This window comes from Heterocephalus glaber, unplaced genomic scaffold (genome assembly GCF_053883595.1).
Source record: "Heterocephalus glaber isolate CG9 unplaced genomic scaffold, H.glaber_assembly_v1.0 deba00001472, whole genome shotgun sequence".
Classification (NCBI taxonomy): domain Eukaryota; kingdom Metazoa; phylum Chordata; class Mammalia; order Rodentia; family Bathyergidae; genus Heterocephalus; species Heterocephalus glaber.
In genome coordinates this window covers 75,408,107-75,431,577 of record NW_028258315.1, presented here as the reverse complement: position 1 = coordinate 75,431,577, position 23,471 = coordinate 75,408,107, and the positions used below count along the sequence as shown (strand labels likewise).

Here is a 23,471-nt window from a genome sequence, read left to right as displayed (position 1 = left end):
AAGAATCATACCACAGTGATATATGTGTGCCCATGTTCATAGCAGCACAGTTTGTAATAGCTAAAACTTGGAAACAGCCCAAATGCCCATCAACTGGAGACTGGATAAAGAAAATGTTGTTTTTTTATAAAATGGAGTACTACTCAGCCATCAAAAATGAGAAATTAGAGACATTTATAGCTAAGTGGATGCACATTGAGGTGATACTCTTAAGTGAAACAAATAGGACACATGTGAAAATACCGAATAGTTTCTCTGGTGTGAGAAACTGAAAGTGTAAATAAGGACTAAATGTATAATAGGTAATGTGAAATAGGAAGGAAAGGGGCGAAGGGGAAGGAAGTGGGAGGGCTAGGGGAAAGGTTAGAAGGGAATGGGATTAATATGAGAAAATGGAAAAATAGGAACAAAATCTTTGTAAATAGGGAGGAACGGAGGTGTTGAAGGGAGGGCTGGGCAAGGGTGAAAAATAAGAACCAAGAGAGACTATGTAAAGGTATAAATTTCCAATGATGAATGTCATTATATTGTATACCTAAAATGTACCAATGATTAGAATGAATAATTTATAATGCAAAATAGGAAGAAAAGGTCCAAAGGGGTAGGGGTGGTGAGCGTGGCAGGGGAAAGTTAAGAAGGGAAAGGAAAAATGCTGAGAAATGGAAAAAATGGAAATAAAGTCTCCGTAAATAGGGAAGGATGGAAGGGGTGAAGGGAGGGCTAGGAATGGGGAAAAAAGAAGAACCAAGATGCATTATGTAAAAGTACAATTCCCAATGAGAAATGTAATTGTGTTGTATGCCTGCAATGTACCAATAAAAGAATTTAATTAAAAAAATATAATATATCACATTATAGATGCATGCTGAATCCCAATTTAGGGGTTCTTTCTTCATCTTCTTTATGATAAATTAGGTGCTTTAGCAATAATATACATCCTTTGCTTTTGGAAAGCATGTACTAAAGTTAGTTTCCAATTTTTCTTAAACAAGTTAGATCTCTAAAACGTGATTTTTTAAATTCCCTTTGAAAACAGAAATCAAAAGTAAGAAAATCAGAAACATTGGGGATGAAGTACTTCCTGTATAATTGTAATCTTTTTTTCTAGGGTTTAGCTTTGCCTAAACTAAATGACATTTTAAGGTAGCTTTTATATAGTTATTTATTTAGCTTTGGGTTATATAGAAACAGGAATTAAGGAGCAAAATGTAAAGGGTCAGTAGGAGTAAAACCGATACTCCAGTAGTGATTCAGTGCCATGTGACCCAAGGAACTTCACTGAGACAGAAGTGACAGTGTGACAAGTCAGAGCCTAGGCTTCAGCGATGTCCATTGCTTCCACTTGCCCACCTATTGCCCTGCTATGCATCATGAGAAGAACATATCTCCAGCAGCCACTGATCTAAGGAGGGTGATAGGGCACAAAGCAGACCTCTTGAGTTCCCTGTAACATACCATATGGAAGCTTAAAGGAATCACCCCTGCTGATTTCAGAACAGTGAAGAAGGAAAATAGCTGTTTTCTACTTTAAGGCATAGAGATAGTTTGTTTGTTATGCAGTATTATGGCGCTAAGAGTTGATTACTACAATCAATAAAAATAACCCTAAAATATATCTACAGGCAAAGGAATGAACAATCAAAACTATTTTGAGGTTCCTTCTCGATGCAGTCAGAATGGCTATCGTAAAGAATATAAATAAATTCTGGCATGGATGTGGTGGAGAGAGGACCTCCTTCGTACAGTTGTCAGGAATGTAAATTAGTACAGTCATTATGGAAATCAGTATGAAGCTTCCTCAAAAAACTAAAATTAGAGCTACCATTTGATGGAGATATACCAAGCCATGGTGTGTTCCCCAAAGAATGAAAGTTAGCATACTGTAGCAATTTCTGCATAGCCATGTTTATTGTGGTGCAATTTACAAGAGCCAAGCTATGGAAAGACTAGGTGCCCTTCAACAGATGATAAAACTCATATATATCATTCACCCGTAATACATAATAAACAAAATTGTGTCATTTGCAGAAAATTTGATGGAACTAAAAATCATCATGATAAAAGAAGCCAGACTGAGAAAGAGAAATATCACATTTTCTCATGCGTGGACTTGAGACAGAGAGCAGGCAAGGAAGGAAGACTCGGGGGGCGGGGAGGGGGGTGTCAAAAAAGTGGAAAGGAGACAGATAAGAGGGAGGAGAAGGAGAGGGAAGGGAAAAGGAGGTAATGGGGATGTGAGAAAGATCAAAATATGTTATATGTCAAAAATAAACCCACTATTCTGTATAACTAACATGCACTAATAATATAAAAACAAAAGCGAAAAAAACAACAAATGCTTTCAAGTATTCTATATGGTGTTGTAAGTGAATGATCTCCAACATTAGTAAGGAAAAAATTGATCAATGCTACTACTGTATTTTGAGCCATTTATTTTAAAAGAAAATGAACTGTGTGTGATGCGCATAGAAACAATTATGTTCTTCCTTTGTAAAACTCTTTGGCAAACCATTTATCGGTGTCAAAATGTTCCTCTTGTCTGATCAGGCTGATTTTTTTTTATTCTTTATTGGTACATTTTAGGTATACAGTACATTTACATTTATCATTGGGTGCTTGTACCTGTACATGATGTACCTTAGTTCTTACTTTTTCCCCATTACCTGTGTGCCCATCACCCCTCCACCCTTTCCAATTTACATAGATTTTGTTTCCATTTTTTTCTTTTCTCATAATTTTTCCTTTCCCTTCTCCCCATTCACCTTCCCTCCCACCACCCCTACACCTTTGGGCCTTTTCCTATTTCAAATTATCAGTTATTTATTTTAATCATTTTAATCCTTATTTACACGTGCAGTTTCTCACACTAGAGAAACTATTCAGTATTTACACATGTGTGTCCTATTTATTTCACTTAAGAGTATGGCCTCAATATGCATCCATTTAGCTGTAAATGTCTCTAGTTTCTCATTCTTCATGGCTGAGTAGTACTCCATTTTATAAAAAAACCCACATCTTCATTATCCAGTTTCCAGTTGATGGGCACTTGGGCTGTTTCCAAGCTTTAGCTATTACAAACTGTGCCCCTATTAACATGGGTGCACATATATTGCTATGGTATGATTCTTTTAATTCTTTGTGGAAGATACCAAGCAGAAGAATAGCTGGGTGAAATGGGATCTCTAGTCCTAGTTCTTTGAGGTGTCTCTGGACTTATTTCCACAGTGGTTGCACAAGTCTGCACTCCTACCAACAATGGAGAAGGGTTCCTTTCTCTCCACACCCCAGCCAGCATTTGTTATTGGTTGATTTCTTGATAGCAGCCATTCTTTGTGGGGTGAGGTGGAATCTCAGTGTTGTTTTCATCTGCATCTCTCAAATGACCAGTGATGGTGAACATTTTTTTTATATATTTATTTGAAGCTTTTACTTCTTTGAGAAATGTCTGTTCATTTTGGATGCCCATTTTTGAATTGGGTCTGTGAATTTGGGGGGTCCGATTTTTTTCAATTATTTATATATTCTTGATAGTAGACCTTTGTCTGAGGTACAGGTGCTAAATTTTTTTACACATTGTAGGTTGTCTCTTAGCTCTATGGGTGGTTTCTCTTGCAGTGCAGAAGCTTTTTAATACAATGAGATCCCAGTTCTTGATTTTTTTGTGCTAGCTCCCATGCAACTGAGGATTTGTTCATAAAGTCTTTTCCTATGCCAATGTCATTGAGAGTTCTACCTAACTTATCTTCCAGCAAGTTAAGTGTTTCTGTCTTAATATTTATATCTTTAATCCACTTTGACCTTAGTTTAGTGGATGGTGATAGGTATGGGTCTAGTTTTAATCTTTGGCAGGTTGAAATCCAGTTTTTCCAACACCATTTATTAAAGAGGCCATCTTTCCTCCAATAAGGGTGGTTGGCCCCCTTGCAAAGATGAGGTGGCTGAGTATGTCTGGGGTTGTTTCTTCATCTTCTAATCTATTCCACTGATCCTCAGGTCTGTTTCTTTCCCAGTACCATGCTGTTTTTATCAGAGTATCTTTGTAGTATAATTTCAAGTTGGGGATTGTGATACCTCCAGTCATGTCTCTGTTGCCTAGAAGTGCTTTTGCTATTCTAAGTTTCTTTTGATTCCAAATGAATTTTTGAATTGTTTCCTCTAGTTCTGTGAAGTATATTTTTGGAATTTCAATCAGCATTGCATTAAATCTATATAGTAGTTCTGGAAGTATGACCATTTTCACTATATTGGTTCTTCTTACCCAGGAACAAATGATGTCTTTCCATTTTATTATATCCTCTTTGATCTCCTTTTACAGAGTGCTGTAGTTTTCAGTGTAGAGGTCTTTTGCTTCTTTTGTTAGATTGATTCCTAGATACTTCATTTTTTTTAGATACTATTGTAAAAGCAATTATGGCCCGAATGTCTCTCTCAATGAGTCTGCTATTTGCCTATAAGAAAGCTATTGTTTTTTGAGTGTTGACCTTGTATCCATCTACTCTACTGAATCTGTCAGTTAGGTCTAGAAGACTTTTGACTGAGTTTTTTGAGTCTTCTATGTAAAGTATCATATCATCAGCAAATAATGACAGTTTCACTTCTTCCTTTCCCATCTTTATTAATTTTATTTCTTTCTCTTTTCTAATTTCCGTGGCTAATGTTTCCAGAACTATATTGAACAGGAGTGGTGATAGTGGGCATCCTTGTCTTGTTCCTGATTTTAGCATGAAAGTTTTCAGTTTTTGACCATTTAGTATGATATTGGCTGTTGGTTTTTCATAAATAGCCTTAATCAGGCTGAGATAAAGACCTTCTATTCCAATTTTCTGTAGGGTTGTTATCATTAATGGCTGCTGGATATTTTCAAGTGCTTTTTCTGCATCTATTGAGATGATCATATGGTTTTTGTCCTTGACTCTGTTAATAGAGTATATCACATTTATTGATTTATGGATCTTGAACCATCCTTGCATCCCTGGGATAAATCCAACTTGGTCAGGGTGTATGATGTTCTTGATGACCCTCTGTATTCTGTTTGTTAGTATCTTTTTGAGGATTTTTGCATCTATGTTCATTAGGGAGATTGGTCTGTAGTTCTCTTTTGGGGTTGGGTCTTTCCCTAGTTTTGGAATCAAAGTAATACTTGCTTTCAGGAAAGAATTTGGAAGCCTTTCTTCCCCTTCAATTTCCTTGATGAGTTTAAAGAGCAATGCCAATAGCTCTTCTTTAAATGTCATGTAGAATTCAGCAGTGAAGCCATCAGGACCTGGGCTTTTCTTTGTTGGTAAATTTTTTATTACATTTTCAATTTCACTCATTGTTATTGGGGTGTTTATAATTTCTTTATCTTCTTCATTTAACTTTAGCAATTTGTATGTATCTAGGAATCTGGCCATTTCTTCTGTGTTTTCCATTTTATTAGAGTACAGGTTCTCAAAGTAGGTATTGATGATCCTCTGGATTTCTGTTGGATCTGTTGTGATTTCACCTTTTTTGTTCTTAATTGCATGGATTTGAGCCTTTTCTTTCCTTTTTCTGATAAGGTTGGCTAAAGGTTTATCGATTTTATTTATTTTTTCATCAAAACAGCTCTTTGATTCATTAATTTTTTGTATCATTCTCTTAGTCTCCATTGCATTGATTTCTGCTTGGACCTTTATAATTTCCTCTCTTGTACTTGCTTTGGGTTTGTTATGTTCTTCTTTTTCTAGGAGTTTGAGGTTCTACATTAGGTTATTTAACTGAGTTCTCTCTGTTGTCTCAATATGGGCATTCACTGCTATAAATTTCCTGCGTAGAACTGCTTTCATTGTGTCCCATAGATTCCTGTGTGTTGTACTGGTATTATCATTTACTTGTAGAAACTGTCTAATTTCATCTTTAATTTCCTTTGTCACCCATTGGTTGTTCAGGATGGTGTTATTCAATTTCCATGTGCTTGTGGGGGATTTGCAGTTTCGTATGTTATTGACCTCCAATGTTATTGCACTATGGTCTGATAATGTACAGGGGATAATTTAATTTCTTTTACACTTACTTAGACATGTCCTATGAGCTAGCATGTGGTCTATTTTGGAGAATGACCCATGTGCAGCTGAAAAGTATGTGTATTCTGATTTTTGTAGGGTGCAACACTCTGTAAACATCTATAAGTACATTTGTTCAATAGCTTGGTTCAGTTCTAGATTTTCATTATTAAGTTTTTTCCTAGATAATCTGTCTATTTGTGATAGTGCGGTACTGAAGTGCCCCACTACAATTGTGTTAGTGCTTATTTGGTTTTTCATGTCCATTAATAGTTGTTTTGTATAGTTGGGGGCATTCATGTTTGGTGCATATATATTTAGGATTGTTATCTCTTCCTCTTGGATTGTTCCCTTCACAAGGATGTAGTGACCATCTTTGTCTCTCTTAATTAGTTTTGGTTTGAAATCTACTTTGTCTGCAAATAAGATTGCTACACATGCTTTTTTCTGGGTTCCTGTTGCGTGGACAACTGTTTTCCATCCTTTTACTTTCAGTCTATGGATTTTCTTTTGAGTTACGTGTGTTTCTTGTATGCAGCATATTGTTGGATTTTGCTTCTTAATCCATTCTGCCAGTCTATTTCTTTTGATTGGTGAATTGAGGCTATTAACATTGATAGTTATAATTGATAAATATTGACTCATCCTTGTCATGATGTTTTACTGTTTTTGGCTCTTTTATTCCTTATTTTCCCCCTTTCCCTTTAGTGTCTTACCTTGCATGATGGCTTCCCTCTGTTGGGCCTCATGGAGTTGTGACCTTCATTGTCTTTTTCTAGGATATTGTTTAAAATTGTTTGGAGTGCTGGTTTGGTGTTCATGAGATTTCTCAGGTGTTCTTTGTTGTGGATGTATCTAATTTCCCCATTGATTTTGAAAGATAATTTTGCAGAATACAACAGTCTAGGTTGGACTTTTTTTTTTTAGGTGTTGAAATACTTCACTCCAGGCTCTCCTTGATTTGAGGGTTTGTGTTGAGACACCTGCCCTGATTATAATGGGCTTTCCTTTGTAGGTGAGTTGTTTCTTTAACTGCCTGTAGAATTTTGTTCTTCTGTTGAGTTTCTGGGATCTTGACTATTATATGTCTAAGTGTGGATTTTTTTTTGATCATGGCTGGCTGGAGTTCTATATGCCTCACTTATCTGTATGTCCACTTCTCCACCTCTGTCTGGGAAGTTTTCTACTATTACTTCTGTGAACAGTTTTTTTACATCAATTGTAATTTCTCCTGTTTTTTCTTGGACTCCTATGAGTCTTATGTTATTCTTCTTTGCATCATCTAGCAGCTGTTGGATTGATTTCTCATGGTCCCTTACTATCTTTAAGAAATTTCTGTTTTCATGGTCCTTTACTGCAATACTGTCTGCTATATCTGATATTCTGTCTTCAGATTCTCTTAATCTGCTCTGCATGCTTTCAATGGAGTTTTTAATCTCCTGAATATCTGTTTGAATCTGTTTCATGGATTCCCTTTCTTGCTTATGTTGGGCAATCATGGTTTCCATTTCTTTCTCATGCTGAGCATTCATGGCTTCCAGCATGATTCTGATCTCATCTATTTTCTTATATGTTTCTGTTCTAGAGCCTCTAATCATGTCTTTCACTCTGCTCACCATCTCTGTAGTTATCTGGGAGATTATTTCTGCTTTGAATTTTTCTAGAGCCTCATGCATCTGTTTTGTTACTTCCTGTGTTATCAGTTCAGGGTGTCCAGGTTGTTGATTATCAGACTTTTCTACCCTAACTCCCCCAGAATTTCCTTTTTGTAGTGTGGAAACCTGAGTCTGTGCCTTGCTTAAATGTCTTCTCATATTTGTTTTTGGTAGTGTCCTTGGTTTAATTCCTGGGTTGATATTTCAAAATTGCTTAATGTATGTATCTTTGTTGCTTATATTTAAAGCCCTTGTCAAATGATTGCTTTTCAGAGGTGTCTTCTGGATATAGCTGGTGTTTAGGTTTTGAGACTCTAATGACTCTGAGGCTATTTCATTTTCATTATACCAGGAAGGAAAACTGATTAGATCAATCACAATGTCTTAGCCCAAATGATACAATCAGCAACACCATAGCATCAAGTATAGCTTAGAAAGTGACAATTTGTGGTAGTTATTAATCTATCATATTTAGCTGTGTGAATTAAATCAAAACCAAGGACAATCCAACATATGTTTGTAGTGAATAAACTCTTCATATAACAACTTTACCCTTCGGGATGGGGAGTTAGAAGGAGTTGGGGAGGGAGGGACAGGTAGAGAGATCAGGAAAGATTAGCAGTGAGGCCAGAAGACACAGGAAGATCACACAACCTCTAAGAAATTGTTAAAGGCAAGAAGAAAAGGCAGAATGAAAGAACAAAGATGTGAACAGAACCACCTAACAGCAATAGGGAGATTAGATACTGTGTTTACTTTCCTTTAAAACTAACGATAATCAAGAGAAGGAAAAAGTGATGAAAAGAAAAATAAAGGAGAAAGCCAAATTCAGTTCAGAAAGGAACAAATAGGGAGATGAAGAGCAATGTTGGACAGCGAGAAATGAGTGAGAGAGAAAAAAAGATAAAAGAAAGAAAAAAAGAAAAGTAAAAATTTGAAAAGAATAGAAAAAAGTAAAAATTAAGAATTAAAAATAAGAGAAAATTTTTTTTTCTTTTTTTCAAATAACAAAAATTAAAAATGAAGGGCCTCCTTCAGGGTACGTCTCTGCTGTCACAGTAGGCAACATAGGCAGCCATGTGCATATACAAGTCAATGAGTCTCAGCAAGCCAGTAGCAGACCTGTGAGATTCAGGCAGATTTCTGGGTTCTAGTCCCAAGTTGAGCTCCCTGTCCTCCTGTAGGGTCAAACTCTGCAAAGTTCTACTGCAGGTTCCAGTTGCCCTTCCCTTGAATATAGTGCAGGTTCCAACAGGAGGTGATGATCCCAGGTGATGATCCCTCCAACTTACCAAGTATGGTGGTCTGGTGTGCCTTTATTGTAGAGATTCTCTTTACTTTTCCCCTGAGCTTCAGTTTTCATCAAGAAGCCTGAGAGCCCCTCTTTCTGTTGCTAACTTCTGCTCTATCTTGTGGCACTCAGGACAAGGGCCTTTATAATCTCCTGTGTCTCTGTAGTATGGAACCAGGTAGCAGAAGAGCCAGAGGGCCACAGGCGGCAGCGGGGGCGGGGGGGGGGTGATGTGGAGGATGGGGAGGGGGGCGAGACTGGGCCCTGTAGGCACCTAAGCAGCTAAGTGGGGGGCTTCACGCTGCCTGGCTCCTCACCTTTCGCTGGTTGGTCATGCCGAGCGGAGCACGGGACAGGGCAGGGGTTCCAAGACACGCCTGGGTCCTCTGATCAGGCTGATTTTGACATAAATGGTAAATGATAGTAGGGATGAATGTTAATTAACCGTCTGAAAATGGCCACGGATGAGTTTGATTAGAACTATTCCAAGTCATTTGTCTACATTTTAATCAAAAGTGCCTCCCTAAGATTGGCCTGAAATCTCCATAAAAGTCTAACGAATCATAACCCTCAGGAAACAGAATTTGTCAAGATATTGCAAAACTATTAGCACTTTGCTTAAGAACCAAAGCACTCACTGTACCCAAGGGCTTCCCATCCTTTGGTTCCAGCTTACTGTGAACATATGAAGTGGGTGCCTGTAGCACCAAAAATGTCTGCTCCACTTTCTCATTGACAGGCTAGTGTCAAAGTATATTGCTAAATGAATGTGTGGCCAAGTATGATCTAAAATAATGCCTCCCAATTGGTGTCACTGTACATAGCATAGCTACAGGTGACTTTGATCCAGGTTTCAATCGTGGATTTTTCTATTTATTGGGAATTTATATGGGGTGACTTAAAACAAACTTCATTTACGAACTTCATTTTCCTTTACTGTAGAATGTGAGGTAGAGTTATTAAGAAGTTTAAATGAGATAATGTATGTAAAGTGCATAGCATAATACTGTTATTTAGGACCTGAAAGTCAGGGTCAGTATTATGTGATGCCTTTGCATTTGATAAAATTAGGAGAAACATGAATGGCTGAACCACAAAATTTCCTTCACTTGCTCCCACAAATAAAATCCAGTAGTTAAACCACCCTCCTCCGTGGGAACAGGCACAGTCCTTTCTTATCCCTGGGTAGTGAGCTTCAGCTCCTTACCAGTTTTCAGAATTATTCAAAAAAGCCAGTCACCTCAGGAGGCCTCATCCTCTTGTTGCCACAAACCTTGCCTCCCACAGCCACTTGTTGTTCATCCTGTTCCCAAGCTCTGTGTAACTCTGCATGGTGCATGGTGCTCACTTCCCCTGGAATGTGACTAGTAATGGTTGTCAACATCCAGTATATGTGTTGTGTGTTTGGCATTTCCAAAATGCTGAGAAGTAAATCCCTCTCTTACCAATGTGGTGAAGAGGCGATGACCAAAACAAATACCTAATATATTGTGAATAACAAATGGTAAATGATATAATTTTTCAAGAAAAATCCTAACATTACTCTTCAGCCTCCCCAAAACCATTTTAGAGTTGCTTTTCTCCAAAGCACAGAGGTTTCTAGTTGTTGTCTTTGTTACTTAGAAGCTAATATTTGGACACTGGGTCTAAGGAGATAAGCTAGCACCACAAGTGTGGAAAAACCAAAGGGCTTCTGGCCTTAATGACTTCTGCTTGGCATGGCCAACAAAGTAAATGTAAAATATGAATAATAAAATTCTAGCCCAATAGTAATCAAAATTATCTATTGAGATATCTGAGGTCTTTCATCCTACTGGGATCTAATGGGACCATCCCAAGGATATATCAGTTATTGGCCATGTCTCAGCAACTAGAAAGCTTCTTGACCTGTAAACCTAGATATATACCCTCAAATGGATGAGGAGAAGCTTGGGTTCAAAGAGAATCTCTAAGATAAGAAGGTTAAAAATGACGATAGATCCTTGATTGATGGCCTGTCTTGCTTCCTAAGAAACACATCTTCCTGATGGTTCAGCCTGTTACTCCAAGTCAGACTGTTCTTCTCTTCAGCTAGTATGATGACTATAATTTGGAGAACTCTCAACAAACATGCATTGGATGGATGTTGATTGAATGAAATTTACTGAATAAATTCCCTAAGCACCTAACACAATAAGGGCATAAAAATTATGGAACTAGTCTCTAAATTTAAGGAAACTACAATTTTTTTTAGGAAACAAAAACTGAAAGATGAGGAGCAATGGGGACTCACCACTTGAAAGAAGAGTTGTCAGTGACTCCCTGAAGAATGTGGAGAATTAAGCTGAGTCTGAAAAGAGAATGAGAGCAAAATTAAGGAATTAACTGGGAGTGGCAACAGGTGAATTTGTGCTGTGCCACTGGAGAATATTCTAAATGTTTCTTACCCCTTGTTTCAAGAAGAACCAATAATGTAGATGAATAGGCATGTGTGGTTCTGCAGGAAATGCTTTTGGGTCTTTCAAATAAATTACTTTCTATACATTATATTCAAAAGGATGGAAATTAAATCAAAGAAAAGCAACAGCACATTTGTCCCATTTAGAGTTTTTTTGAAAAGACACATTATCAATTTTGAATGTTCTCATACCCAGTGTGATGCTGAAATATTACTGATACAATACAAATGAATTCTTACCTCAGAACTAAGAAATAAACTCATGGAAGTGTCATTTTCCCCTAATGCTCTTGTTCATTATGTGCAGAATAAAAGGAAAGCCATAGTTCAATGAAGACTTGACAAAGCAATGTTGAGATGACAAATATTTGAGACATGGAAGTTAAAATGTGACATAAAATACAAATGTTAAAGGAAAATAATGGTACCTTTCAAACTTAAAAAAAAAAATCCCATTACTGAAATAAAAAGCCAAGAGTTACACTGTTAGGAAAAGACATGAAGCCAAAGTCTTTCTCTCCTGTGGTAGGGGTGTGGTTCTATGTCAAAATATTGAATTGGAAGTTGAAATATAATCTTGCAATGTTGGATTAATGGACAAAATCATGTTAGCAACTTAGAAAGAGTTGCTAACCTTCTGAATAAAATGTAGCATTATGATAAATTATCCAAACTCAAATGTGAATAAGAAACAATAAATGACATTTTTAAATGTCCTGATAGTTTTGTTAAGGTTTATGGCTAAAGTAACAGCTTCTGAGTATCAATTTTTCAGAAGAGAGAGAGGAGAGAGAGAGAGGGAGAGAGATTCCTTGTTACTATTTTGGAGTACAGACATAATTTCTAGACCAAATGAACAATTTTATCAATTTCAATATGATTATTTTTCTCAATATCTCACAACCTACTCCTCAAAAAAATAAACCTGAAATGTGTAATGCTTCACCTTAGTTAGAAATTCAAGATAACATTGTATGATTTTGATCAGTCTTTTCCAGGATTAAGTAAGTGTGATTTGTATTTAAGAATTGTTGTCATGGTAATGTGTAATACTTTTGGATTAACTCAAGGAAAGTGGTGGATATTTTCTTAGTCATGAATAAGTCATGGTGCTAGCTCATGAGACAGTCAAATTTAGACTAATATGAGGTCTAGTTTTTTATCCAGTTGTCCAGACTTGAAAACTGAACAAATAAGTTAAACCTCATGGTATTGGAATGTGTTTTAATTCAAATATTCCTGGAAAGAAGAATCCACTGCTTAGAGTACAAACCCTTTCTCACTCTTCCCCTCTCCATTTCCCCATTTCTGCATCTCCCCTGAGTGCATGAGGACCAAGCTAGTCCTTCGCTCTCACATGAGAGAGGTTTTGACACTGAGATGAGCACTATCTACTGGGCAGAGGATAAAAGAAAACATTGTCAACCAATCCCCAAAATTGTAAAATTCATAGGACATAAGAAAAGGATAGGTAGATTAAGTTTTGATTATGTTCTTGACAAATCTGGAGATTCCCAAAAGAAAAAGAATTGGATAATGAGGACATTGAGTGAAAAAGAATTATACCGGGGAAAGTTCAGTAAGTAGGAGGGGAACAAGTAGGTCCTTGGCTGGGCCTCCCTTCCAGAGGTTCACAGGGTATTAATGTCTGTTTCATGTGCAATGCTCAGAACTGTATACAGATCCTGATGACAACCTCCACCTCCCACCCCAGTTTTCTACTGTTTTGGGTAATCCTCCAAGTAGCTTTAGTCAAGGACTTCTAAAGCCTTCTTTGAGATCCACTGATTGGAGAAGGTATTCATGCCTTAGAGAATTGCAAAAAAATGAAACAGATTTTTCAAATGGGAAGGGGATGAAGAATTGGAGGGAGCATGGAGAGAAGGAAGAGGAAGAGAGGACAAAAAATAATTAAGATGCATTATGTACACATGCAAACTCCCCATGATAAATGTAATCATTATGTGCTGAAAATATGTACTAATAAAATACATAATTTATAAAAAGAAAGAATTCATTCCCTTACTTCCTTGTCATTGGTGGGCATTTGTAACAAACTACTGAGCAAGGAGGAGCTGCTATCTGAGACCAAATGCACAGTATCAGACAAAGGAAAGTTGGTATCCTCCAGACTATGAATGTCTCCTCCTATAAGCAGAAAAATATGATGGAGGGAGATTGGAAGCTTTTGTTTAGATATATGTTTCAATTATGGTTTTACAGTTACAGAACGATGTTGCATGAAAAAAACTAGAGAAAATCAACTTGAGTCTGATGATCAGTAAGTAGAAAATCTTCACCCAACAGCCACTGCCTTACCTCAGTTCCCATAAGCAGAAAGTCCCAGGCAGATGCACCAGCCATTAAGCAGACGCCCCAAATCTGGGTGCTCAACTTATTCTAAATATGCCAAACCCTCTGCAGCAGTGTCTCCTTCAGGACAAACCCGAAGGAAATTTGTCAGGGAGTGGAGATGGGTAAGCAGGAGAACAGTGGCTAGGGCAAAATGGTGTGAGCTGTGTGACCTTTAGAACCTAGTCCAGTGTATCTCAATCTCAGCTGTGCGACAGAATCTTCTGGGGGAACTTTAAAATTGCAAATACCCAATTAATTTTGTATTCTAAGTAGAATTCAGAATAAGAAATATTTTAAACTCCCCAGACAACTCCAGTGTGCAGCCAAGATCAAGATTCAAGTGTATCACTACACTAGTCCATTTTTATGTCAGGAAGATGCCAGGAAGCACAGATTCAATTCTGCAGCTATTGAAAATTTTGAGCAGTAAAAACTAGCACCAGGCAGATCTCCAGAAGCTACACTATTGACTGGAATAGTTCTCCAACTTAACTGCACAGAAGAATCTCATGGGAAATTTATACAAATACACACACGTGCGCACACACACAAGTGCAGAGCACACAGGCCAGGTGGATTCAACCAGAACTTTGTCAAGGTATAACACAGATATAAGTGTTTTCAGTTTCTTAGGTTATTCCAGGTCCCATTTCAATAGCCCAAGTGCTTCTCACATTTTAATATATGGAGGAACCAGCTGTAGATGCTGAATAAACTGCAGACCCAGCTTTAGTAACTCTGGAGTAGGGCCCAAGATTCTGTATTTCTAACAATACCAGAGGTAATGCCAATACTGCTATTCGATGTGCTATACTTCCAATGGCAAGGGCTTAGTCTATTTTTTCATCAGAAAGTACTGAAGGATGTTAACCCAAGTCAGCAACTGCTTTGTGAGTTTGGAGAAGCCCCTGTCCTCTTGCCAATGATGAGAGAAAAATAACAAATCAAACAAGCAACAAGAGCAAATGCTCTTTCTTGAAACCATATTTTCCTTTCATAACCAAGAAGATAAGATGTGTTCTCAGGCTGGTGGTCTGTGGCCCCTGCTTTTGTCAGTTATGCTATGGGTGACAGTGGAACCCTTCTATTCAGTGACCCTACAGACTTGGAGAAGCCGGCTGGAAAGTCATTTTCTACTACGTGTGCTTTATATATTTTCACATGAAAAATAAAAAGGAAGGTCAGGATTTTCAAGAGTAGAGATGTGGCTAGTAAAAAGAAAATGACAAAGCAATTCATAGTTCTTTGGTAGCTGGCAAGTAGCTAGTCCATGAACACCTGGACAATGACAACAATTGGAGAATTTGGTTCTAAAAGACATGCGATGTATTAGGCTTACTCTAAAACAATGAATTCTAGTATAAATAAACGTCTTGTTCTGCACCACAGGCCCAATATAACAATTGCATAACTGATTATTTACAGATTGGGAATATCTGATACAACAGAAGTAATGAGTATGAAAGATGTGCATACTTTAGGTAAATTAAATCAATGGAGTATTATTGCTGCCATTTATAGTTTAAATTATTCAAAAAATCTAGACTAAATCAATGCTAGACATTATATATCCAGAAAATAAGATGGCATCTCTGGCCTTGATAATTTATAATCTACTGTGAGGAAGTCATAGTTAATGTCACCTAGAGAATGAAGTACAAATTTGGGAACCAAAGCCATATTTGTCCAATTCTTCAGTGATTAATTTTTATGTGGAACATTTTCAACACTAGGATAAACAACATAAGAGGAACAGCGACAAAACACACTTTATTAGAAAGTTATTGTAGGGACAGCAAGTATACAGATGTGATCAAATTTGAAAAAGACTTGGGGGAAGTTTTGTTATGATTTTCAAATATGAGAAGAGTGATTATTCAAAAGTGGATTGAAGTTTACTTTGGAAATATCTGGAAATCCAGGTCAGCAACAATGGTGGCACTTACTGGGATCTTTCTCTGGATGAGAGAAGACCTGCATAAAGGGGAGCATACGGCTCAGAAAACTCCACACCACACACTTAGTTTAGTGTCACACTGCCTGACGAGTGCTCCTCTAGGAGGAATCAGATGACACTGTTGGGGAATGTGGACAGAGGATCGTACACTGAGGATAGGAAAGGGCACAGGATGATGCTCAGAACTTTCAACTCTTAAAACATATGACTATATCTACATGTTACAAGGCCATTGTCTTGTTGATGGGCAAACATTAAAAATTTTAAGGTGCCCACACAGATCTAAAAGAAGGCAGGGTTTGCATGTGCTCAAAGTCTCAACCAGACAGTGGGATAAACTTGTCAGGAATCACCATAAATCTTAAAGGCAAAATGTCCCCAGACAGAGTTTGAGCAACTGAGAGGAACAGGCTGTACTCAGGATGAGAGAAAGGAAAGGACAGGAAGACTGACACAAATAATGGGAGCTGAAAAATAAAATACAAGATGATAAATGTAGCCTTGGAAATATGACAATTCCCCACTGGGTCAGTATCCCGGAAGATGAGTGTACATAGGAGATGGATTTAGGTAAATCACTTTTTTTAAAAAATTAAATTCTTTTATTGATACATTGTAGGTATACAACACAATTACATTTCTCATTGGGAATTGTACCTTTACATAATGGATCTTGGTTCTTATTTTTCCCCATTCCTAGCCCTCCCTTCACCCCCTCCACGCCTCCCTATTTACAAAGACTTTATTTCCATTTTTTCCATTTCTCAGCATTTTTCCTTTCCCTTCTTTCCTTTGCCCTGCCCCTCCCACTACCCCTACCCCTTTGGACCTTTTCTTCCTATTTTACATTATCGATTATTCATTCTAATCATTGGTACATTTTAGGTACACAATATAATGACATTCATCATTGCAAATTTGCACCTTTGCATAGTCTCCCTTGGTTCTTATTTTTCACCCTTGCCCAGCCCTCCCTTCAACCCCTCCATTCCTCCCTATTTACAAAGATTTTGTTCCTATTTTTCCATTTTCTCATATTAATCCCATTCCCTTCTATCTTTTCCCCTAGCTCTCTCACTTCCTTCCCCTTTGCCCCTTTCCTTCCTATTGCACATTACCTATTATACATTTTAGTCCCTATTTACACTTTCAGTTTCTCACACCAGAAAACTACTCATTATTTATTCATGTGTGTCCTATTTATTTCACTTAAGAGTATCACCTCAATGTGCATCCACTTAGCTATAAATGTCTCTAATTTCTGATTTTTAATGGCTGAGTGGTACTCCATTTTATAAAAAAACCACATTTTCTTTATCCAGTCTCCAGTTGATGGGCATTTGGGCTATTTCCAAGTTTTAGCTATTACAAACTGTGCTGCTATGAACATGGGCACACATATATCACTGTGGTATGATTCTTTTAATTCTTTGGGGAAGATCCCCAGCAGTGGAATAGCGGGGTCAAATGGGGCTTCCAGTCCTAGTTCTCTGAGGTATCTCCATACTGATTTCCACAGTGCTTGCACCAGTCTACACTCCCACCAGCAGTGGAGCAGGGTTCCTCTTTCCCCACAGCCCCGCCAGCATTTGTTATTGGTTGATTTCATGATAGCAGCCATTCTTTCTGGAGTGAAGTGGAATCTCAGCGTTGTTTTCATTTGCATCTCTCGAATGACCAGTGATGTTGAACATTTTTTCATGTATTTATTTGCTATTTCTACTTCTTTGTCTGAGAAATATCTGTTCATTTCAGATGCCCATTTTTGGATTGGCTCTTTAAATTTGAGAGGTCTGATCTTTTTAAGTTCTTTATAGATTTGAGATAGTAGACCTTTGTGTGAGGAAGAGCAGGTGAAGATTTTTTCCCACATTGTGGGATGTCTCTTCACACTGCTGGTGGTTTCTCTTTCTGTGCAGAAGCTTTTTAATAAGAAGAGATCCCATTTGTTGATTGTTTGTGCTAGTTCACGGGCAACTGAGGTTTTGTTCATAAAATCTTTTCCTACACTGATGTCTTCAAGGGTTCTACCTAACCTCTGTTCCAACTGGTTCAGAGTTTCTATTTTAAAATTTAGATCTTTAATCCATTTTGATTTTAGTTTAGTGCGTGGTGAGAGATACAGGTCTAGTTTTCATCTTTGGCAAGTTGAAGCCCAATTTTTCCAGCGCCATTTATTAAAGAGGCTATCTTTCCTCCAGTGAGGGTTTTTGGCTCCTTTATCAGAGATGAGATGGCTGAGTGTGTCTGGCGTTGTTTCTGCATCTTCTAATCTGTTCCACTGGTCCTCAAGTCTGTTTTTTTGCCAGTACCCTGCTGTTTTTATCACAGTAGCTTTGTAGTAGAGATGCAGGCTGGGGATTGTGACACCCCCTGCCATGTCTCTGTTACCTAGAATTGCTTTTGCTTTTCTGGGTCACTTCTTGTTCCAAATGAATTTTTGGATTGTTTTCTCAAGGTCTATGAAGTATGCTGCTGGGATCTCAATTGGAATTGCATTAAATCTATATAGCAGTTTTGGAAGTATGGTCATTTTCACTATATTAATCTTTCCTACCCAGGAGCAAGGGATGTCTATCCATTTTCGGATATCATCTTCAATCTCTCTTTTCAGAGTGCCATAGTTTTCAGAGAAGAGGTCTTTGATTTCTTTTGTTAGGTTGATTCCTAGGTATTTCAGTTTTTTGGATGCTATTGTGAAAGGAATTATTTGCCCTATTTCTCTCTCAGTGAGTCTGTCATTCATGTAGAGGAAAACTATTGATTTTTGTGTGTTAACCTTATAACCAGCTACTTGACTGAATTTGGTTAAGTCTAGAAGTCTTTTGGTGGAGTTCTTGGGGTCTTCTATATAGAGTATCATGTCATCTGCAAATAATGACAATTTGACTTCTTCATTTCCTATCTTTATTCCTTTTATTTCTTTCTCTTGTCTCATTGGCCTGGCTAATGTTTCCAGAACTATATTGAACAAGAGTGGTGATAGTGGACATCCTTGTCTTGTTCCTGATTTTAGTGTGAAGGATTTCAGTTTTTGATCATTTAGTATGATATTGGCTGTTGGTTTTTCATAGATGGCTTCTATGAGTTTGAGGTAGAGACCATCTATTCCAATTTTTTGTAGGGTTTTTATCATAAATGTATGTTGGATTTTGTCAAATGCTTTTTCTGAGTCTATGGAGATAATCATATGGCTTTTGTCCTTGGCTCTATTGATATAGTATATTACATTGATTGACTTCTGAATGTTGAACCACTCCTGCATCCCTGGGATGAATCCCACTTGATCAGGGTGTATGATCTTCTTGATGATCTTATCTTCTGCATTCTATTTGCCATTATCTTATTAAGGATTTTTGCATCTATGTTCATTAGTGAGATTGGCCTATAGTTCGCCTTTTCGGTTGGGTCTTTCTCTGTTTTGGGGATCAAGGTGATGCTTGCTTCCAGGAATGAATTTGGGAGTATTGCTTCCCTTTCAATTTCACTGAAGTGTTTAAACAGTAGTGGCAGCAGTTCCTCTCTAAATGTCTTGTAGAATTCAGCAGTGAAGCAATCAGGGCCCAGGCTTTTCTTAGTTGACAAGTTTTTAATTACATTTTCAATTTCATTGGTTGATATTGGGTTGTTCAGAATTTTTAGGTCTTCTTCCTTCAACTTTGGTAATTCATATGTATCTAGGAATCTGTCCATTTCTTCTGTGATGTCCATCTTATTGGCATATAGGTTCTGGGGGTAGGTTTTGATGATCCTCTGGATTTCTGCTAGATCTGTTGTCATTTCACCCTTTTCATTCCTAATTGCATGGATTTGGGCCTTTTCTTTCCTTTTTCTGACAAGGTTGGCTAAGGGTTTGTCAATTTTGTTGATTCTTTCAAAGAACCAACTCTTGACTTCATTGATTTTTTGTATCATTCTCTTAGTGTCCATTGCATTGATTTCTCCTCTGATCTTTATAATTTCCTCCCTTGTATGAGCTTTGGGGTTGTCCTACTCTTCTTTTTCTAGAAGCTTTAGGTTCAGCATCAGGTTGTTTAATTGGGCTCATTCTGTTTTCCTAAAATGCACATTCACTGCTATGAATTTCCCTCGTAAGACTGCTTTCACTGTGTCCCATAGATTCTGATATGTTGTATTGTCATTGTCATTTAATGGAAGGAACTGTCTGATTTCTTCTTTAATTTCTTCTGAGACCCATTGGTTATTCAGAAGTGTGTTTTTCATTTTCCACGTGTTTATGAAATTTTTTGTGTTTCTTTTGTTATGGATCTCCAATTTCATCACACTATGGTCTGATAATATACAGGGGACAACTTCAATTCCTTTGCACTTACTTAAACATGTTCTATATGTGAGTATGTGGTCTATTTTGGAGAATGACCCATGTGCAGCTGAGAAGAATGTGTATTCTGATTTTGTGGGGTGGAAGACTCTGTAAACATCTGGTAAGTTCATTTGTTCAAGAGTTTGATTGAGTTCTAGTATTTTGTTACTTATTTTTTGTCTAGTTGACCTATCTATTTGTGACAGTGGGGTGTTGAGGTCCTCCATTACAATTGTATTAGTGCATATATGACTTTTCATGTCCATTAGTATTTGTTTTATATAGTTGGGCCCACTAGTGTTTGGTGCATAGATATTTATGATTGTCATCTCTTCCTCTTGGATTCTACCCTTTACAAGGATGTAGTGTCCTTCTTCATCTATCTTCATCAGTGTTGGTTTGAAATCTACTTGATCTGCAAAGAGGATAGCTACTCCTGCTTTTTTTTGGGTTCCTGTCACATGGAGTATTATTTTCCACCCTTTAACTTTAAGTCTATGAGTTTCCTTTTGAATGAGGTATGTTTCTTGTATGCAACATATTTTTGGATTTTGCTTCTTGACCCATTCTGCCAGTCTATTTCTTTTGATTAGTGAATTGAGACCATTAACATTGATGGTTATAACTGAAACATATTGACTTGTCATTGCCATGACTTTTTCTTTTTGTTGGGTTCTCCCTCTTTACATTTAATTTCTTGTCATGCCAGATGGGTTCATTCTGGTTTACTTCTTGGGGTTGTGATCCTCAATGTCTGTTCCTAGGATATTGTGTAAAATTCTTTGGAGTGCTGGTTTGGTGTTCACAAAGTTCCTAAGGTGCTCTTTATCATGAAAGTATCTTATTTCTCCATCCACTTTGAAAGATAGTTTTTCAGGGTACATCAATGTGGGTTGGAGGCTGTTTTCCTTTAGGGCTTGGAATATGTCACTCCAAGCTCTTCTTGCCTTGATGGTTTGTGTTGAGAAGTCTGCTGTGATTCTGATGGGATTTCCTTTGTATGTGATTTGTTTCTTTTCTCTAACTGCTTGTAGAACTTTGTTCCTCTGTTGAGTTTCTGGAATCTTAACAATTATATGCCTATGTGTAGATTTTTTTTTTATCAAGGCTAGCTGGAGTCCTATATGCCTCACTTATCTGTATGTCAAGCTCTTTTCCCCTGCTTGGGAAGTTTTCTGCCATTATTTCTGTGAAGAGATTTTTTTTAATGTCTTCTCCACTCTCTCCTGTTTTTTCATTGAGCCCAATCAGTCTTATGTTATTCTTCTTTGCATCATCTAGCAGCTGCTGGATTGATTTCTCATGTTCCCTTATAATTTTGAAGCAATTTTTCTTTTCCTGGTCACTAACTGCAATCTTATCTTCTATATCTGAAATTCTGTCCTCACATTGGCCCATTCTGCTGTGTATACTTTCAAAGGAGTTTTTCATGTCCTGGAAATCTATTTGCATCTGTTTTATGGATTCCATTTGTTTCTTATGTTGGGATTCCATCATGTTCTGAGCTCCTCTCTAGATTTATTAATCATGTCTTGCACTAGGGGCACAATTGCTCCTGTTATCTGAGAAATTATTTCTGATTTCATTTTTTCCAGATCCCCTTTTGTTACCAGTTCAGTAGGGCCAGGTGGTTGAGTATCAGAGTGTTCCATCTCATTTCCCTTTGGGGTTGCTGTAGGTGTTTGGGAAGTCTGGTTTTGAGACTTACTTATGTGCTTTCTCATTTCAACTTGTGTGTGGGGGGGTGCTGTTGGCACCTGCACGGCTTACCTCCTCTGAGCTGGGAGAGATGGGCCAGGGTCTGGGAGCAGCGGTAGGGATGGTGACTCAAAAGCCCTTTTCTGTGGTCTGGGAGCAGTGGGAGGGATGGTGACCCAGGAAGCCCCTTCCTCTGGTCCAGGAGCAGTGGGATGGTGGCTCAGGAGCCCCTACCTCTGGGCCGGGAGCAGCGGGACTCAGTACCTTGGTCTGGTGGTCTGGTGTCCTCTGCGTCTTTGTAGCGTGGAACCAGGTGGCTGCCTGTCTGCAGTGGGGTGACTCAGCATCTTCTGTGGGACTCAGGACCTCGGCAGGGAGTGGGCAGACCTGCCTGTCTGCAGCAGGGCGACTCGGCATCCTCCGTGCGGCTCAGGACCCAGGTAAATCACTTTTGATCAAAATAGAGACAATCTTTAGGTTTTAAGGCCCTCTTTGGATGGTATCAAGTGAATGATCAGAGACAACTGATGGTTCTGGGAAATCAGGCAAATTGTGTTAGCCTAGAAAACAAGACTTTCAAGTGGAGCTTATGTTCATGAGAAGCTCAATAAGGTGAGTGGCTTCTCTTGCTCTCCCTCTGGCTGAATGCTATGGGTATAAATAGTCTATCAGTTGGTTCCTTCATAGTTAGTCATAGGTTCAATACATTTCAATTAGGGATGAAATCTTCCTCCCACCCGTGTGCTCCACAGTGGACAATAGTTGGTGTGAAGTGATTGAGCAAGGAGAATCAAGTTTCCTCACATTTCTAAAATATCTTGCCTTATAAATAGCATCTCTGCTAACCCAAAAAGAAAGGATTTAAAATTTAAACATCCTTTCCATCATTTTCATATTTCACTCACTCTGTGCCAGCTGATGGTGTTTCATTTCCTACTGATATTTTATTTCATTCTATTTCTCATTATTATTACGTGTGGGTCTCTAGTGATACTGAGAACCATTTGTAAAGTCACTTTCTTCAAAACTGTTGTAAAACAACCCCAGGTACAATCTCATGTCCTTCAGAATTAATTATAAAACCCTCATCCATTCCACCAGCCTATATTAATTCCTAATAGAACCCAGTTTTGAGTCTAAGTCATTGAATTATTATCTTTAAATCACTAGTCAACAAGGTTACTTGAAAATTCTAGACTGGATTTAGATTTTAGATTTTTATTTTAGAAAATTGGAATAAAAGAAGAAACCATTCCTTGGTTTAGCAAATTAATCTGGATAATCCCACTACAAATCCTCCTGTTAGTGGCAGATTTACAAAGCCTCACCCAGCACAAAGTATACCTTTCTGGCACATAATGTTTCACTCTCTTATTCTCAAAAAAGCAGGCCTTTAAAAGAAAGATTCTTCCCTAGCATACTAGATGATTTAGTCTTTTTATCCTTAATGATTTACCACATTAAAAATTAAGAGCAAGGAAAAATAGGCATCACAATAACATGTACACAGAATTTGTAAAACTGCCTTATTCCTGTCATTGCTTATCTTATCCCATTACTTCATTCTTTGCACTTAAAATTCTCTTTCTATTTCCAGTTGTCATTCTTTGTTCTTTCCATCCTTTCTTCCTTTTCTCCTATTAATGGCTTGTTCAGAACTACAGCAACCCAGAATATATAACATATAAAGTTTCTAGCAAAATATTTTCTCTCTAGAGAAAGTTTTTTCCT

The 23,471-nt window shown here is 37.7% G+C and overlaps 1 long non-coding RNA gene across 1 annotated transcript in view; it reads right to left on the bottom strand.

The window, feature by feature from the left end:
- LOC147826414 (uncharacterized) overlaps nt 1-23,471 on the bottom strand; it is a 45,848-nt gene that overhangs the window by 16,677 nt on the left and 5,700 nt on the right. Inside the window, exons 4-6 of the long non-coding RNA XR_015439532.1 lie at nt 22,005-22,188; nt 11,242-11,298; nt 9,287-9,364 (exon numbers count right to left, since the gene is read on the bottom strand). This is a non-coding gene — a long non-coding RNA (uncharacterized LOC147826414). The remainder of the gene's footprint in view (nt 1-9,286; nt 9,365-11,241; nt 11,299-22,004; nt 22,189-23,471) is intronic.